At 42.6% G+C, this 10,795-nt stretch overlaps 1 protein-coding gene across 2 annotated transcripts in view; it reads right to left on the bottom strand.

Annotated features, from left to right (window-relative positions):
• The window catches only part of Cfap61 (cilia and flagella associated protein 61), a 260,144-nt gene that overhangs the window by 210,755 nt on the left and 38,594 nt on the right, over positions 1-10,795 (bottom strand). The window lies entirely within an intron of this gene.

The following is a 10,795-nucleotide window of genomic DNA, read 5'->3' as shown; positions in this document are numbered from 1 at the left end:
AGTTCAATTCCCAGCAACCACATGATGGCTCACAACCATCTGTAATGGGATCTGATACCCTCTTCTGGTGTGTCTGAAGACAGCTACAGTGTACTTGTATACATAAAATAAATAAATCTTAGAGTTCTGGAATCCCAATCACAGTCCTCTGCAAGAATAATAAGTGGATAAAACTACTGAGTCACCTATCCAGCCTCAACAAAACAAGATAGTGTTGGCTCATGCCTTTAATACCAGCACTTGGGAGACAGAAGTAAGGCAGACCTCTCAGTTCAAGGCCAGCCTGGCCTGCATAGTGAGTTCCAGGCCAGCCAAGGCTACACGGAGAAACCCTGTCTTGAAAAACCAAGAGAGAAAAAAAAAGGGAGGAAGGAAGGAAGGAAGGAAGGAAGGAAGGAAGGAAGGAAGGAAGGAAGGAAGGAAGGAGAAAAAAGAAATAAAGTGAATTAATAAGACAAACTACAGTAGAACGGATAAAATGAATTAAAAAAATTAGGAAAGAGAAACAAAAAAAATAACAGTAGTGATTAATAAATTCAAAAAGAAATCCTAAAAGTTGAGGGACTACTCTAAATGTGAGGTTGAAAGGTTAATTAGAGGGGACTAGAGAGATGGCTCAGAGGTTAAAAGCACTGGTTGCTCTTCCAGAGATCCTGAGCTCAATTCCCAGCAACCACATGCTGGTTCACAACCATCTATAACAAGATCTGGTGCCCTCTTCTGGTGTGCAGGCATACATGTGAGCAAAACACTGTCAATGAATAAATCTTTTAAAGAAAAGAAAAGGCCAGTTGGACAGAGAAGTCTAATCGGGGGAGGAGGTAAAAAGGAAGATGACTCTAAGAAAGGATATAACCCCAAGAGAAGAAAAGAGAAGAAATCTCTTAGATGCTGAATCCCCACCATCAGTGAGCATCAGATTAGAAGCAGGAACCAGAAAGTTTAAGGAGCACATTAGCCTTGCCTAACAGCAGGCACAGAAGCCAGCACAGGCCAGAAGGCCTGACTCGGGCCACACAGGGAGACCTTGGCTGAAAGGATCAGTGGTGTGGTCCTGGAATTCCAGCTGAAAGTCCATGACGAGGGTGATATAATATATGATTCCAACTGAAGAACCTGGGTGGAGCCAGTATAGAAGTCACGAACAAAGAAATCGGCCTGGGACGCACATGGAGAAACTTCTCAGTGGGAAGAGGTAATGCCCCTCTTACAGGAAGCATGGCGGTGATTCACTTAGTGCTAACTTTAAAAGAGAAGAGCCTGCAACTTTCTTTCCTCCCAAACCCCCATCAATTTAAGGTTGTTCCTTAGGTGATGGAGGAGAGCTGGGATCTTGCAGGTTTGGAGCCAAATTATCTGGGACTATTTTAAGTCATCTCCCCCATCCCCTACTCCCCACTCCATAAAAAAAAAAAAAAAAATGGCATTCATTGTCTATCTCTGTGCTTGACTGAACATCCTTGTGACTCTCCAGTAAAACTCATTTTAGAATGTCCAATCAGATCTCTTAGCTTCGCCTAATCCAAAGGCCAAGATGTTCTCACAGAGCATCTGGGAAGCAAGGCAGTGACCTCCGTGCTTCACTGAGCCCTCCCCACCTGATGCTTCCACCATGTCTGAATATGCTTTGATTTATAACTTTCTTTTGATCTGTTCCTATAAAACTGTTCCTAAAACTGTTACCACATCAGACGGAACTATGTGGGGTAATCTGAGTCTGTGTCCTTGGGCCATGGGACACTCACATTTGGCTCCAGAATCAACTATATTTTACCGTTTGGCTGGGATAGCTGTGCTTGTGCACCGACAGGGCATGTCTATGCAAGAGAAGCTGGGTGTTTTCCCATAACTATTACAAAAGGTGCTTTTTGTACAACTAGTTTTGTGTTCTCCTTGTTTTCCTCTTGACTGCCAAATATTTTATGTAGATTTAAATCAGCACTCAATAAAGAGGATGGAGTCTCTTTCCTTGTAGAGCTACATACAAGCATACATACATATATGTATATATGTATGTGTGTGTGTCCCCAGCCATGGCTAACAATTTTTTTATCTTCAATACTAATGGTCCTTTTCAAGAAAAAAAAAATCACATTTTCTAACACTGATTCCAAAAGACTAGTGAGGAGATAAAGAGGCTTCCGTGGCACCTCTCCCAGGTTTGGCAGAGTGAGCTATGGGGCCTTAGAGGTCAGAAAACACCAAAGATCAAGCAAAATACAGTGGGACCCTGTAGCAGAGGAGCTGGCTCCACACCGGGCATCAGAAGCACTGCATCCCCCTTGGTTTGCTGCCATGATCGAAACTGTGTTTTTAGTAATTACTTCCTCTGTTTCTTCCCTCAGATTAAATTTGGTCCACGATAGGTTAAGAGTTGTCAAAATAAAAACACATTTATAAGCAGGCAGAACTCGGGGTGACCCCCATGTAATGGGTGCAGCCCACTGACAGCCAATTTAATCAAGGGGGAATTCAGAGTATTCGTAGAGAGCAATTGATTTTCAAGAGAAAAGTCAGCAGGATCAAACAGCCAGTTGGGATGAAAATCCCTTGAAATCACCCCTATTGCTGTGTTTGCTACCAACCAGCTCCTGCCTCCATATAGTGTAATAGCCAAATTACTGTAATTATCCTACAGTGCCAAGTGCCATATCAACATTATTTTAAACATGGATTTTTTTTTGCATAATCTCTCATTATTATCATCCAGCCTCCCATTTGAAAATGGAAAACAACAACAAACTGCGATGTAGCCCAAAGAAAAAAAGGTCACCAGAGAGAACAAATCAAAGGGTTATTTACATGTGAATATACTGAGATGTGTTTTACAGTCAAATACACCCTTGAAATTCATTAAATGCTTTCTCCCCTGCTTCATAAATATGGGCAAAAGAGACATCACCTACTGGGAAAATAATCCCAGCACATAATGATCATAAGGAATATGAATAAAGCCACTTTTCTTTCAAAGACCTCCAGGCCCCATATCAAAGCATTTGTGTTTCTGCCACTGTGAAATGAATCTGACCGCTGGAGAGCAGGGCTGAGTCCTATCACAGGTTGCTCCCCCAGCAGAAAAGGGGTGGGAACACCGACCCCCTTCATCTTGCTCTCTGCAAAAATAATGGATTCGGAGGCAGCTGCCTTCGTCTGTGGCTGCTGTTGTTTTTGAAATCCTGCAAAGGGCTTAGAAGCCAGCACTGGAATGAAGATGGAAAATCAGTAACAGGTTTTGCTAAATAACCAAAAGGCCCACCCAGCAGGCTTGAGGCAGCAGCCCTGGCTGTCAGCTCCAGCTTGCAGCTCTGTCTCAGAGTCCTCCTGGCACATCACAAACCCAAAGATGTCCCCTGAGATCCCCTTGCAAGAGCCTAAACTAGTCCTTCTTGGGACAACTCGGCCTGCACACAGGTCTGGTATTGTGGACTTGTCTTCTAGATGTTTCTATGTGCCACACTGCCCTGCACATAATTCTACACAATCAAAATTGGGAGGAGTAGTTAAAGCCCTGGAGATGACATTTGTTTTCCCTGTTTTACCTTCATGTGCTAAAGATATATTTCACTGGGAAAAATAAATAAATAAATAAATAAACAAACAAACAAACATTTTAAAAGGACAGACTTCAGAGCTGGCAGTGCAGCAGCTCAGTAGCTGAGTGCTTGCCTGGTATGCACAGAGCCCTGGGATCCAGAACACAAGTCCTTTCAAATTTAAAACAATGACAATTCTGATGGACATAAATCTTGGCTGACATATTAAACTTCATATGCATATTACACAGAGCGGCTGACTTTGCGACCACCTTCAGGTTTACTATGGTCATATAGCCGTGCAGCCTTGGCCGTGAGGCATCGAAGAACCCACAGGCTACATACAAGGAAAGGCAAGGCAGTGGGAGAGAGGGACCCGATGCTGATGATAAGAACTGGAGATAGAGACTGGTCAGGAAGACCAGCATGCCCACAGCAGTGGTCCCTACAAAGCCCATGATAAAGGCTGCAATGTGGGGACACAGTTCCGGGTCCTCTTATTTTGTCATCTCCCAAGAGCACCTCTGCCTAGAGGCTGTCTTTGGTGGCATCTGAGAAGAGGCAGCAGGACACCTGGTTGGGCCAAACAGACTCACCATTTAAACAAAGCCACTAAGGTGAGCCCTAAGAGGACATTGCACATGACCAGCAGGGAGTGCAAACCGTAAGAAGATATAGAAAGCGGATGGCCGTAGGCGAGCCAAGGAGAGGGACCTCAGAAGGAACCTGTGAGGGACCTTGATCTCAGCAGACTTCAGGCCTTGGAACGGGGAGATAAATTTCTGTTGTTTAACTTGTTACCACAGAAATCTGGGAGAAACCAGTGACAAAGACACTTCTTGTTTATAAGGTTTTGTTATTAATACAAAATCCTGGGGAGCTCCCAGTTAGAGAACTGAGGCACAGGCTGCACACACAAGGACAGGAACTGGGCTGTGTTCTGTACACAAGACTCTCGTACTGTCTGAAATCTGTGTTTAGAACCAAGTAAGAATGGAATCAGGGAAAGTGGAGCTTTAGGGAGACAGGCAGAGACTCGGGAGGTTTAATAGACAATAGTGCGTTAATGCAGTCTCCGGTTTGGGGGTTTTGTTTTCTTCTTTTTTGTTTTTTTCTTTTGGCTCCAGTACATACAAAGTGAACTCAGTATTTCTAGCCCAAGATGGGAGAGAACCTGTGCAAAGCAGCACACGTAAATTCAAATGAAAAGAAATAAATGTGACAAAACAGTTTCTGACAGCAACAGTGGTATGTTTGATGATTCGGAGGTGACGCCTTTTTACCTGGGGTGTTTTTGAAAAAGAATATGTATATATTGAATGGCCTTTTGACATACAATAAGCAGCCCTTCTCCTGGATAGCTTGGTTACAGGAAGCTATGCTAATTATCTTTCTGAAAGGCCCACAATTCTGTTATATAAAATGAAATCTTTCCCTGCCAAGGAGCACACTGAATTCTAAGGGGATTTTTGTAAGGTAGACCCTGGGTGTGTAATGAGATTTACAAGTCTGAACCTTGCAGGGGTCTTATAAAACAGGGATCTGTGCTGCTCAGAACACCCCGGCCTACATGATGAACAAAAGTTGTTTTATTTGGACTTCTCTCTCTCTCTCTCTCTCTCTCTCTCTTTTTAAGGCTATTAAACAGGGCGATGCCAATACAGCTGTGGAAATGCAGGCTGTGCCCTATTTTGCCTTATGCATCATCAAGAAAACTGCCAGCTCAATTCTGATTCCAAAATCTTTATTGTGATGATGCAGCTAACAAAAGCCACAGCTTGATTTGCAAACACCACCAGGGGCCAGCGACGGGGCCAACTGGAAGGAAACACTGTTTTGAGCTTTGAGCGTTTTTACTGTCACTGAAGGAGAATACTCATTAACTGCTGGGCACATGGAACATCTTGATGTGGTCCTGCACACCTTCAGAGGCTTAACATTTAAGAGGCTCTTAGACCTCACTTGGTCCAATCTCCCACATCACAGAAAGTGTGTTCTCTCTCTCTCTCTCTCTCTCTCTCTCTCTCTCTCTGCATGAGTGCACATGCGCACACACAATCACACACACACACACACACACACACACACACACGGCCATTTCTTTACAAATTCTCCCAACATTCCAGGAACTCACCACTTTTAAAATAACTTCTTCACCAAATAACAACAATAAATAAACTTCTACTTATATTAGTTCGAATCTATACTCTTAGAACTCTCCCTAGTCAACTCCAACCCAAAATTTATAAATGAGCAACACACACACACACACTATTTACATGTGATACATGTATATGCACTGCTCTGGTGTGAGGCAAACTAATGTGCACAGTTAAGTTGTTTAGGCTGGATGATAGACAGTAGGCTTGTCACAATGATATAAAGAACTGGATGGTGAAGGAACATTAAGTTTTACAATTTTTCTTCTTGGAAGGATTGAGGCTGTTGTGAAGTTGAGAGTTTTCACAGCTGCTCGGGGAGGAGCCTTGGAGTCAGAGATTAGGGAACAGAGAACACAGGAAGAAGCTGAGGCAGAGGAACGAGGAAAGGAACCAACAGCATGTATATTACCGATGACCACAACGGACAACTGGTACTCAGTCCTCCGCTCACGTCATCTCAGAGTCTTCCACTTGAAGGACAAGGGAGATGGGCTGTCTAAACCAGTTTGCTGTGTGTAAGGAAAATCCTTTCACATTGGAACAAAGAGACTGGATCAACTGTATGTTGGTTCCCTCAGAATCGGAGTCGAAGATTGAGAAACAGTCATTTATTTGGGAGCTCTTAGGGACAGCATATGTCAGAGAGCCGGGACGATTCAGGGAGTGGTCAGTGCCTGCAGTGTTCATTTCTTAGCTCTTCCAGATTGCAACCTGACAAGGCAGTGTCTCTAGCCATAGCCCTAGACAGGCCTAAGGATACAGATGTGAAGATTCCAGCAAAACAAAGTGGTTCAAATTATGTGTATCGGCACACATGCGCAGACACGCAATCAAGGTTGAAGCTGTGGGTTGGCCACTGCTAAACTGCTAAGGAAACCTCCATTAAACAGCTCACCCACGTGGAATTCTGTAATTTAGTGAAACACACCTGTTGTTGGAGTAGTCACTCTGCCTCTACTCTAGTTCTCTTTTCTCCTAAGAAATGTTTATGTCACCCTGGGTGTGTAGGTATATCTAATATCTAAGTAATTTAAGCATTTACCAATAATGAATCATAAAAATGTATTTGAACTCAGTTATTTGGTAAGCATATAGTTCTACCACTTAGGGGCACGTATGTGTGCACTTTCATGTGTTCATAAATGTGTGCAAGCACTGAGGAGGCTCAAAGACGATGCTGATGTCTTTCTCATTCGCTCTTCATCTTACTGTTATTTTTTTCTTGTGGAGACAGGGTCTCCCAGTGAACCTGGAGTTCTTCCCTGATAGTATACTCACATATGTAAAAAGTCTTTTAAAAAAATATTTGATTCTGAAGCAATAGAAGATTTCCAACATTTTCAGAGGTTTAATGGATTAGTTTTGTAATTATCCACACCGAGAGCGTTGCTTGACATAAGTGTGTAGTACAAATTGGCAGAAGTATGCCTAGGCTTAGTTTATATACTGTTGGGAAATTCTGTGTTAATCATAAATCAAAATTCATTGTGTGATTTTGTATATACCTGTGGAGTGTATGTTTGTTAGTGTAGGTACCTGTACATGTATGTATGTGTGTATATATGTGTGTGTATGTATGCATATGTGTATATGTATGTGTATATGTATGTATGGAGAGGGTGACAGCAGACTGACATCTGTCCCTTTCAAGACCTCCACCTTTACTCTTTTGGAACAGGGTCTCTCTGAATGAACCTAAATCTCATTGATTTGGCTAGATTTGCTGGCCAGTAAGCCTCAGCGATCTGTCTGTCTCTTCCGCCAACAGGCTCTGGAGTGACAGGATTCATTTAATACTTTTTAAAATTACATTCAAGCTAGCAACTCAGACAGAGTTTTTAAAACCAAATGTTTAAGCACAGTCCAACACAAAGGTGTACTAATTTGATACTGACAGAGGAATCACGGTAGAAAAACATTAAAAGTTTCTGTAAGAGTGGAGAATTCTATCTACAGAAAAGACACTGCAATTCATAACACTCTCTCAAAGCATTCCTTAGCATGGCATGTTGTGACGATTGAGCAGGGTAAACTGCCCATGTTCTATGTTCAGGATCAAGGCTACAGTGAAGTCAGAGGATGGGTGAGCAGCACCAGAAAGATCCTGGATTCATTGCAAAATTGATTCTGGATTGATTTATGGTCACTATGCATTGAAAAACCTTTGAGCCAGGCGTGGTGGCGCACGCCTTTAATCCCAGCACTTGGGAGGCAGAGGCAGGTGGATTTCTGAGTTCGAGGCCAGCCTGGTCTACAGAGTGAGTTCCAGGACAGCCAGGACTACACAGAGAAACCCTGTCTCGAAAAACCAAAAAAAAAAGAAAAACCTTTGATTGCTGCCAAATTTCTTCTAACTCCTCCATTCAGACCCCACTGGGGTTTTGACCCACAGTTTAAGAAGCTGTGACCAAAGAAATAGGTGATGTTGGACTGAGAGTGTATCTCAGAGGTAAACTATTTGCCTCCCATGCATAAGACCATGAGTTTGACACCTAACCTCAAAAAGAAAAGAAGTCACCTCATCCAGATTGTCAGTTTGCACAGATGCAGAGTGGGGTTAGCTAGGAAAGAGGCTCAACCGGGTTTCTGAGACAGTTCCTGATGAGATTTATAAACCCTGGACAGGCTGGGCAGAATGAAATGGAGAGAGCTTCACCTGCCCTACCTCTCTAGTATCAAGCTATGAGGGAAAATGAGAGAATGCATATGAAAATGAAAATCCTTTAAAATGATAGCTTTTATTGTCAACTTGACACAACCTAGAGTTGCCTGGGAAGAGGGATCCTCAGTTGAATAATTTCTCAAATCTGACTGGCCTTTGGCCATGTTTATAAGAGATTATCCTGAGTGATGACTGACCTGGATGGGGGGGGGGGGGCAGTCCACTATGGGTAGCACCATCCCTAAGCAAGTGAGTCTCTGCTACATAAGAAAGCTATTTGAGCATAAGCTAGAGAAAAGCTGATAAGCAGATTTCCTTTAAGGTTTCTGCTTTAGTGCATGCCTTGGGCTCCTGCCCTGACTTCCCTCAGTACTGGATCATGACCTGGAAATGCAAGCCAGATCAACCTTTTTCCCCCCAAGTTGCTTTTGGTTAGAGTGTTTTATCACAGCATCAGAGAAGCAACTGGGACAATCACCAGACAAAATATAAAATATGAAGCACAATGATGTGTGCTCTTTTAAAATACAGGTCTTAGTTCATGTTTTTGAGAAAATGTATTTCCTTTAACTTGAGACTTCCATCAGAAAAACAAAAAACAAAGACGTCGCAGCTCATTTCCAGTTTTCGTGTGAAGCCTCCCCTGTTGATGTAATGAAAAGACAGCCTTGGAATTTGCTGATGAGTATGCTTGGACACAATGAACTGCTAAGGACCTATGACTCCATCCCTGAGTTATCTCAAGTCTACAATGGAAGCTCCCTGGTGACAATTTCATAAAGAATCATCGTTGTGTCAGTGAACAGAAAACTAATTTTCAAAATAAACACTCTGTGATAGATAACAAGTTCCTCTGCTTCCTTTGCTTGCCGCTGGTCCTAGAGAAGATGTTTTTACGAAATAGGCTGAGGTGGGTAATAAGAAGCCAGCACCTGGCCTTCCTGACTCTGTAGGCTTTGCTAGGCAGAGACATAATAGATAGTGTGTCATTTCAGGCCAAGTTCACTTAACTTTGACCCCTACTCCCCTGAGACAAAAAAAATTCTATTTCTTCTATATAAGGAATACCAGTAGCATCAGGAGGACTCAGCCTCAGGAGGTGGATATATCCTTTCAATCTGTTTTTGTTTTGTTTTGTTTTGTTTTGTTTTGTTACCACTCCCTGGGTTGGGTGTTTTGGCTTTTTTTTTTTTTTTAAATCTTCCCTTTATGAGAACATTGAGCCACAGCAAGGCTCCCGTTTCGTGTCACCTTCAAAGAAGAATTCTAGCACTGAGAGGCGACATTGACAACTTCTATTCAGGGTTGTCTCATGGTATTTAAATGTTCCTCCAGAACATTCCTTCCCTGAGAGCCTGGGCAAGCCATCCTTCACCATGAAACAGTAAGGAACTTAAGGCTCACTGTTGGGAAGGGTGCTGTCACCACTACAAAGGAAGTGCCTTCCAACTGGGGGCTTCATGGTTCTCTGTGATGACATGCAGTCAGGACAGGATGCATCTACCTGTCTAGTGTTGGCTTTTCCCATTGATGGGGAAAACTTGGCTAAAGCGACCCCTGCACTTGACTGGAATACCAATCCCCTGCTACCAATCACACCATACCTCTCCCACTTTTGAACAACCTTACTAAACAACCCTTCATATTAGAGAAGGCAGTGCAATTGCTTTTTAAAAAAAAAATCCTGATTTATCTCCAAGAGTAGGTTAATGGCCAGTCATAAAGAAATAATGGCCACTAACTACTACTTATTAATAACATTTACTGCTCACTAAATTCATTCAAGACTCAGACACCAAGTAAAGCATTTTACATGCCTTACTTCAGTGAAAATTCACAACCCCTGTCGGATGGAGATCTTTCTGACTACACATGGGGAACCCAAATTGGAGAAGTGGATTAACACACCTAAGCTCACCTGCCTGTTTGTATCTATATGCAATAAGAACCTACTTAACCATGAAGCTACCATGGTGCATAATTATCCACGTTTGAGATGACCTCATCTTACTTATGAAACACTGGCACAGGCATATTTCAAGATTCACTTTATGGCTCTAAGGTTAAGAGCCTGTGCTGCTCTTGCAGAAGGACCTGAGTTTCAGATTCCAGCTGAATTTTTAATTAAAAATTGATAGTTTGGGTTGGTTCGTTGGTTAACTGGTTGGGTTTTTTGAGACAGAGTTTCTCTGTGTAGCCCTGGCTGTCCTGAAACTCACTCTGTAGACTAAACTGGCTTCAAACTCAAGAGATCCACCTGCCTCTGCCTCCCAAGTGCTGGGACTAAAGGTGGGTGCCAGCACTGCCCAGCAATTTTTAAAAAAGTTTTATTTTATATGTATATTGCTAGCATGTACGTATATACATACATATGGTATGTTATTTCATATAGCTAGGAATCAGGCAGACACGTTTAAAATGACCATTTGCAACAAGCT

This window comes from Mus caroli, chromosome 2, assembly GCF_900094665.2.
Source record: "Mus caroli chromosome 2, CAROLI_EIJ_v1.1, whole genome shotgun sequence".
NCBI lineage: Eukaryota > Metazoa > Chordata > Mammalia > Rodentia > Muridae > Mus > Mus caroli.
Note: the sequence above shows the minus strand (reverse complement) of the source record. Positions and strands in the feature narration are given on the sequence as shown.